General features: G+C 40.8%; 1 protein-coding gene across 11 annotated transcripts in view; it reads right to left on the bottom strand.

Annotated features, from left to right (window-relative positions):
• The window catches only part of LOC139982453 (uncharacterized), a 564762-nt gene that overhangs the window by 99098 nt on the left and 457539 nt on the right, over positions 1-8125 (bottom strand). The gene's annotated exons all lie outside the window — the stretch shown is intronic.

Here is an 8125-nt window from a genome sequence, read left to right as displayed (position 1 = left end):
TCGTTATATTTAGTCTCAGTTATGGTTCAGTACATTTCTATGTGTAGACAGCTGCTCCTGTAATTACATTTACAACATGTGTGCATATGCACAGCGTTCTGTGTAGGCCCTTATTTTAACTTACATGACAGCTAACTATAAGTTAAAGCGGTTGCCGTAGGGTCTACAAAATTAGATACAAAAATAATAAAATCGACAATTACCATACAACGCGGTGACACAAGTTCCTATCCATAATTCTGACAACAGATTACACAAGTTCAAGCTTTACATGCACTTACCTGCATAGGCTCTTCAGTAACAACCAATAATGGATGCGACCGGTTTGAGAGCATCGCTAGTGCAGTGGAATCGTATCGTATAGAAACCAATAGAAAATCATATAATGTGATCACAGACAAATATTAGCAGTAAGAACAGTTACACACACACGTAGCGGCAATTGCGCGGTCTACTACAGTATAGCAATGACATTCCGCCTTCGGAAGGTGTATTATCTTTGTCTGTAGTAACCTTGACATTCTTACGTAGAAAACATGGCGTAAATAAGGCAATTTGTGGTGGTGGTGGGGGGGGGGGGGTGTATACAGTGAAGAGTACGGGATACATGATTATGCATGTAGTTCGTATACGTGTATGCTCGGGGAGGGGTTAGTTCTCCATGACTATACTGGGTGTATCTGTCCGGGGCTGGGAGATAGGGGATGTATTGCTTTGCGGGCAGTCAGTCGCCGCCTTTAGGGAAAAACACGATAAGATAAAATAAGTATAACTTGACAGGGAGGAAAAATCTTGTTTTGGTCAGGCGCGTAGCCAAGGGGGGGGGGGCGAAGGGGGACGCCCCCCTTGAGCATATATATATTTTTTAATGTTTTTATGATATCGCTAGTATTTTCAAAAGAGAAAATGCTAAGAGGCAACTTACAAGGTCTGGAAAGTGCCATTTCTAGCGATCTGGGAGGCATTTACAGGCAAAATTTTCTTGTAAGCTTCGCGCCAAACATGGTGGTGCTACGCTTTAATAGTTGCAGAGCCGTCTCTGATAGTTTGCAATGCCGAATCTACAGTTTTGCCCCAGTCCCTTGGCAAATTACTGGCTACGCGCCTGCTTTTGGTAGAGGAAGTGCAGAGCGCCCATTTGTTATAGCCGAGTCGAAGCTTGTTGTAGTAACAGTTGGTGTCTTTCAAAACGTTCATAACTTTAATAAATTTTATTTAAAGGGGCATATATTAGGCCTATATAATAAGTTTACATATTACAATTTGGCGGTGCCGGTTGTTAGGAAAGGCCACAGTACATGAACTAGCTAATGTGCTACAAGGATATGAACACCGGCTTCATAAACTTTGAATTATTTGGGCTGAAGAATTGCATAGCCTACCCCTTCCCCCTCCCTACCACGGGATATCAGGATCATGGGCAGACTGCCCCCCCCCAATTTCCAGAGGACAAGAAATTCGGGAAAACGTCCTGAAAAATTCGGGCAGACTAAAGAGGAGAAAAAAATAAATATGTAGTAGCTTGCCCCAATCTTTTTCATATTTTGGCCCGAAAATTCCGTGGAGAGCGTGTTATTTTCTTTGTGACATTAATATTAATATAGGCCTAATGATTTTCTTTATTTAACATCATGGGATACCACGCTTTTTGCACTATCGCCCAAAATTATTAACAGGGAACGCCGCTCACAATCGTGGTGACAAGCATGCATGAAAATTAGCAGTCTCTGAAGTGGAAAAACCGCAGTAAACATTTTTTTCTAACTAGTCAACTGTATACCTGGACATCCCAGACATGAGTGTAGGCCCCTATATAAGAAACATTTTCTTTTTCATGGATGGTGGGTGGGGGAGTGCCTACAAGCCTAAAAGTACAGGTTTATCCAGCGGCGGAGCGTCCATATAGTCAGAGGGGCAAATGCCCCCCCCCCCCGACGGACTCAAATGTACTGCTGGTGCCCTTTTCAGCTTTTTACGACTTTTTACTTATTCGCGATTATTGACTTTTTTATTGCGCTCCTCATCTAAGTATTGACATTTGTCACATTTTCTTGCGGTAATTTTCTGACAAAATATCTCTAAAGACTATTTATTATTCGTTCATCTGCAAACTAGCAAGGCCGGGAAAGGGTCATTTCCGGCGATCTAGGGAGTATCTTTACTCAAAAAAATTATGTACGCTCCGCGCCAACCTTTGGTGGCGCTCCGCTTAGATAGTGTCAAAAGCGCCCCTACAGACAAATCTCGCCCCCTCTGACCAGTACCCCTAGCTCCGTCACTGGGTTTATCATATTCTTTGTTATTTTTTATACGTTTTTGTGAGACAAATTGCAGTCTCACCCGACACAGCGACATTTTCCTACGTGTCGTTGAACAATGAATGTTTTTCTGGGGGTAGCTGAGTACTGTGTTAAAATAATAAATACCGTTACTAAATAGGAGTTAAAAAATAAACTGTCCTAGTTTTCCCCGTCAAAGTGATGTTATCATTTTTTCTTCTTCTAATTTACCAAATTTTTGGGAAGTGTTAATTTCTAAATGTGAGATTATAAAATAAAGATGCAACTAGATGCAACTTGCAAAACCTCAAAAGTGCCATTTCCGACAATCTGAGAGGGATATTTTGCCAAAAAAAATCCTTGTACGCTACGCGCCAACCGATGGTGGCGCTCCGCTTAGATAGTGTCCCAGGAAATTTCGGGCACAAAAGTTTCTGCCCCCCAAACCGAAATGGTCCCGTACGCCGATGATCAGGATAATTCCTTACTTCGGTCGGGTCCATACGGAGACTATGTTGATTTTATTTGTATTTCTGGGTAAATAAGGACAGTTACTAATATCACAATGTTATTGCGATGTAAGTAGGCCTACTAAAATGTTGAAACTTTTAGAATTCGGTGAGATTGCTGAACAGCGTCTGTGCATACGTAAAGATTAGGTCATTCTTCCACTGATAGCGTATGTATGGCAAGCCGTTTTAATATTACTTCACAATTCCACTTAAGTGGAATACATTTCACTTAAGTGGAATTGAATTCAACTTAAGTAAATGTTTTCCGCTTAAGTGAAATGTTTTCCACTTAAGTGCAATGTTTTCCACTTAAGTGAAATGCATTCCACGTAATTGAAATTGAATTCTACTTAAGTGAAATGTACATCACTGAAGTGGAAGTTAATTCCATTTAAGTGAAACGTTTTTCACTTAAGTGGAATTGCGAGGAAAATGGTAAAAGGGCTTGCCATACGTATGTACCCTGAAAACAAGGAAAGGTTCTGCCACATGCGTACATCGGAACCATTATGAATCTGGAGCGCATTACTGAATAGAGGGCGCAGTTCTAAAATAACACAAGTGGAATGTTTGATGTTTTCACACATGTCAAACATGTTTGCAAAGGTTTAGCAGTCCTTCTTTCCCGTTACTAATAATACGCGATTCGAGAAGCGATCGATTGTGAAAATTAAGTTAACATGTAGAAACAATCGACGGAATCTGCCAATTAGTTAATTCAGGGCAACAATTTCTACGAACTGTTCCTTCCTAAATGCTATACTGAAATATGAATCCTTAGCCACAGTCAGGTCACGATGTACAAACCAAGGAGGGAAACCATTTAGCATATAGGCCTATTCAGGCGAACAAAGAGGAACCGCGCGAAGACTAACTCTGAAGTAGAGATAAAATATATTTAGTGTGTGAAGGTATATAACTAACAAATCGAAGTAGTTATTGGTTAAGAGCCCTCAAAAGAGTTTTGCCCAATAAAGATTCTAGACTTAGCCTTATTTAAATTCACTGTGCTATCCAGATAGACTGCGTAATTTGATTCCATGACGGGAATAGATATACTATTGATAACTATATGTATGTATATCGTCATCAGCACATAGTTGGGAAGGATTACGTCATAAAGAGCATGCTAGGTTCAAGCAGTACAAAATCAATAGACATTATTTTACGGACATGGGGATTTCCAATAAGGGGAGCGTGCGTGGGTCTCGTTCCACAGTTGATAGCGCGCCGAGTTCATTCAGGGGCGGATCCAGGATTTTGAGAAAGGGGGGGGGCCGACATCCCGATGGTAGCACTTTGGTGATCTGCGTCTTGGGGGAGGGGTCTAGGGGGAGGGGTTGTCCCCCTCTCCCTTGGAAATTTTTGGTTAATTGTGAGTGCTTAGGTGCAAAATGGTGAAACATTTCGCCAAAAACTAGAAAAACCAGAAACGTTGCAGACACGATTTTTTGTGCACATATTTTTTCTCGATAGACACATATTTAACAACGCTCAACAGTGCATGTACAATTGATACACTATTATTGCGTCGATTAGTTTTTGCTTTTGCGCGAAAATTATGACACCAGATTCACCCCAAGAAAAAACATAAAACAAGATATATTCAATGAGATAATTATGATATATTTATTAATGAAAGGGGGCTGTAGGCAGTTTTACACTATCTAACGCAACGTAGTCGCCAAGAACCTGAAGTATTTTTTAGGGAGGGCCCGATAATAAGCGGAAACGGATCACCGACCGAAAAAATATCGGAATTTGTGGACTATTTCTTGCTTCCTACTGTATGAAAACAAAGCACCTTTGTGAAAGACACAAATCACATTCTGAAAATTGTGGAAGCCACCCCGTTACCAATTGCAGTAGTACTTGCTTACAGTCCATGTCGTCGCCATGTATACCAATACTCCCCAAGAGGAGGCATTAGATATATGTCAAGAAGTCTATGAAAAGGCGGAAAAAAGCGAATATGGAATAAATAAAATATCTTCCATATCCATGCGCAAACTAATTGAACTTATTTTTAACAAGAAACTGTTTCGAGTTCAATAACCAATTCTATCTACAAAAGATCGGTTGCGCCATGGGTAGCCAAGCCTCTCCGGAAATCTGTGATATCGTCATGCATAGACTGGAAAACCAGATTTTACCGACAAATAATGAAATCTTAAAATGGCTCCGCTATAGAGATGAAATTCTATTGCTTTACGACGGTTAATCTGCAGGAACTTGAACAACTAGTAAACAGGTTGAATGAAATTCACCGCTTCTTAAAGTTTACGGTACTCGGAAATATTACACACCGAGGTAACATACCTAGATAAATTTGAATATCTTCAAAGGTCCAAGGTTTGAAACCAATGGGTTATTAGACACCAAAGTCTACACCAAACCCACGGAAACCTTCCAATACCTCGACAGAAACTCTGCACACCCACTTGCCACTTTTAAAGGCTTCATTAAAGGGGAAATATTACGATACGCACTTCTATGTAACAATAAGGCTGATTTCTTACAGAAAAAGAATGCGTTCACAGAGAAACTGTTACTCCGTAACTATTAGAAAGAGGAAATTGCCTCAGCCACGAAAGGCATAAAATTTGAAAACCGTGGGCAATACCTCACTACCAAACCTAAACAAAAGGAACCACCAATGGTGTTCCAGCTTACATTGGCACTTAATCTCGCAACACGCGGACAGGGGCGTAGCGAAGTTTTCTTTGTTGGGGGGGGTGTGGAGGATTTGATTTGCCGACGGGTCTGGAAGTGGTGACTGAAATGGGGGAGGGGTCTAAGGGGAGGGGGTCTCCCCCTCCCCTTTGAAAAATTTGTAGTTTTGAAACGTCCTTAGATGCAATCTGGTGCATATTTTAAGTCAAATTTGGTACCGTAGAATTTCCATTTCGATATTATTTTTATAGCAGTCGGCAGAAGAAGAATTAATTGGGACCACTTATCGAACTGTGTTTTCTCTTTCACCGATCGTTGAAATAGTAAAACTTCGTGATGAAAATGTTCAGAAAACTTTCCGGTAGTGAGAAATATCAACATTCATTGATATACAAGCGAGAAACGTTAAAAATTGTGTACAATTCGTGAGCCGTGTCCTTAAGTTTTCCACGGAGAACGAATGACATCTGCGATGACGTCATTCTGAACAGAGGATAATAACAACACGTTGTCACACGATAGCACGACTCATGGGCTGCGGCCTATACGGACGCCTTTAATTCCATTTCTTTCACTGAGTTGCCGGCGATTCTGGCACTCGTCTAAGTGAGCCTGGCTACAGTAGCTATACTGACGGCCGTGACATTATCAGTTATTTGCCGAGAGGTTTTTAACTTGCAGGCGTCGGGTGATTGGATTGGTGAATGAGTTTATCAGATGAAGACCTGGAAAATCGAAATAACCGATAAAGAATCTCCCGTTCTTCTTTTCTCTATTCAGCTTTCCTTCTTTCTTCCCCTTCCGCTCTCTTCACCTTTTCTCCTTTTGCCGACAGACCCAAAATTTGCCGACAGCGACCAAATTATTGGGGGGTGTGACACCCCCCACACCCCACCCCCCCCGCTCGCTACGCCCCTGCACGCAGAATGATCCAAACTGTTTCCAAAAGAACCGATTCTAGCATACAAAAGGGCCCAAAATCTCAAAGATTTACTTGTTAACTCAAGGTTTCATACTAACGAAGAATCAGCTGACTCTCAAGGTTCACACAAAGCTCTTTTAGATGCTCTTATAGCTGCACTATGAGTCCATAAAAACTCGTGCACAGAAAATAGATGCATTTTGAGTACGAGACGCCCAGGCCAAATATAAAATATTCAAAGGCTACTACTGATGAAGCTCCTCCTATAAAGTTTGAGAGCAGCAACCGGTCTAGTTGGTCATAAGAACCTACACTAGTCTCTCCTACTATTAACATAAAAGTACACTCAATTCACCTAATAGGTGCAATTATGTTTCACCACGAGGAGCATGCTATAAGTTAATGTTCCTCGGGCCCTCCCTTAAAAATACTTCAGGTTCTTGGCGACTACGTTGCGTTAGATATTGTAAAACCGCCTACACCCCCTTTCATTCAGATAATTATGATATACTTGCTAACTGTGCATTGATTTTCCCTGACAGTATTAGTCAACACTATAGTACTGAGCCGTATCTAATTAATACGTGATGTCGCGTAGGCCTGATTATTGCCTTAGTTTCAAATTTGGAATAAAAACGATCGCGTTTCAGGGTAGAGCAGCTGGATATATATTAGGCTTTTCTTTCACCAAGTTATGCCTATTAGGAATTTGAAGTACTCCCACATAAAAAAAACGCAACTGATTTCCAAAAAGGGGGGGGGGCCGGGGCCGGGTCGGCCCCCCTGGATCCGCCCCTGTCATTGGTACCGACATTTACTCTATGTAAGTGATAGCTGTTGTCTATATGTACGTCATTATATCTTAACGTAGATTTGCCGGTTATATCTGAACGTAGGGTAAAAAGAAAGCAGACTGTAATGGCTGCTATTTATATCGTAAGATTCCTTGTTAACTACTGGGGCAGGGGCCTGTACCAAGTTTATTCCGGAGGGGTGGGGGGGGGGAGGTTGTATGGGTGTTAATATCCCCATCCGGAGGGCAGATAAAATATCAAGGGCTATCAAAATCACTCTCCTTTTCATAGATATTGTTAAACTTATAATGTACAGTACATAAATAAACTACATGTATGTGTGGAACAATCGAAACCATTGAAACTTCTTCAACATTGTTTCAGAGGGTGCAAAATATAATATTGGAATCTTTTTTGAAGTTATAAATCTACAAAGTAATGCAATGAATCCCGCTACCTTCGATTTTGTAATGAAAATTACTTTAAAGTGTACCAACGTTGGACCTTCACACATGGTCATGGCATGGTACATCATAATATCTTTCGATCTCGCAATTAAGATTTCAATGAACGGTTGCGGGCGTATTTAGAGTAAAGAAATACACTAACATGCTTTGTGGATAACTATACTCTCTGGTATATAGTATGTATCGATTATCGAAGCATTCTATTTAAATAGTCAGCATTAAGTTTGATTTTTTTAAGAGATGTTACACCCTCGAAAACAGCACACACGTATACACTTATAACGTATTAATAATGGCTGTCTACATATATACATGTGTACTTTGAACGCACCGACGGAGACAGGTTGGACTAGGGTGCAGTGTGGGAGCAATGTATCCTAAACTTGTGCGCAATTTACAATCATGCAAATATAATGCTTAGCTTTTAAAGCAAATATTTTGCGTTCTCCTTCAAATTGTGAATGCCACAAATCTCCCT

The sequence above is a fragment of the Apostichopus japonicus genome, chromosome 16 (assembly GCF_037975245.1).
Source record: "Apostichopus japonicus isolate 1M-3 chromosome 16, ASM3797524v1, whole genome shotgun sequence".
Taxonomy (NCBI): domain Eukaryota; kingdom Metazoa; phylum Echinodermata; class Holothuroidea; order Aspidochirotida; family Stichopodidae; genus Apostichopus; species Apostichopus japonicus.
This window is presented reverse-complemented; position numbering and strand designations above follow the sequence as displayed.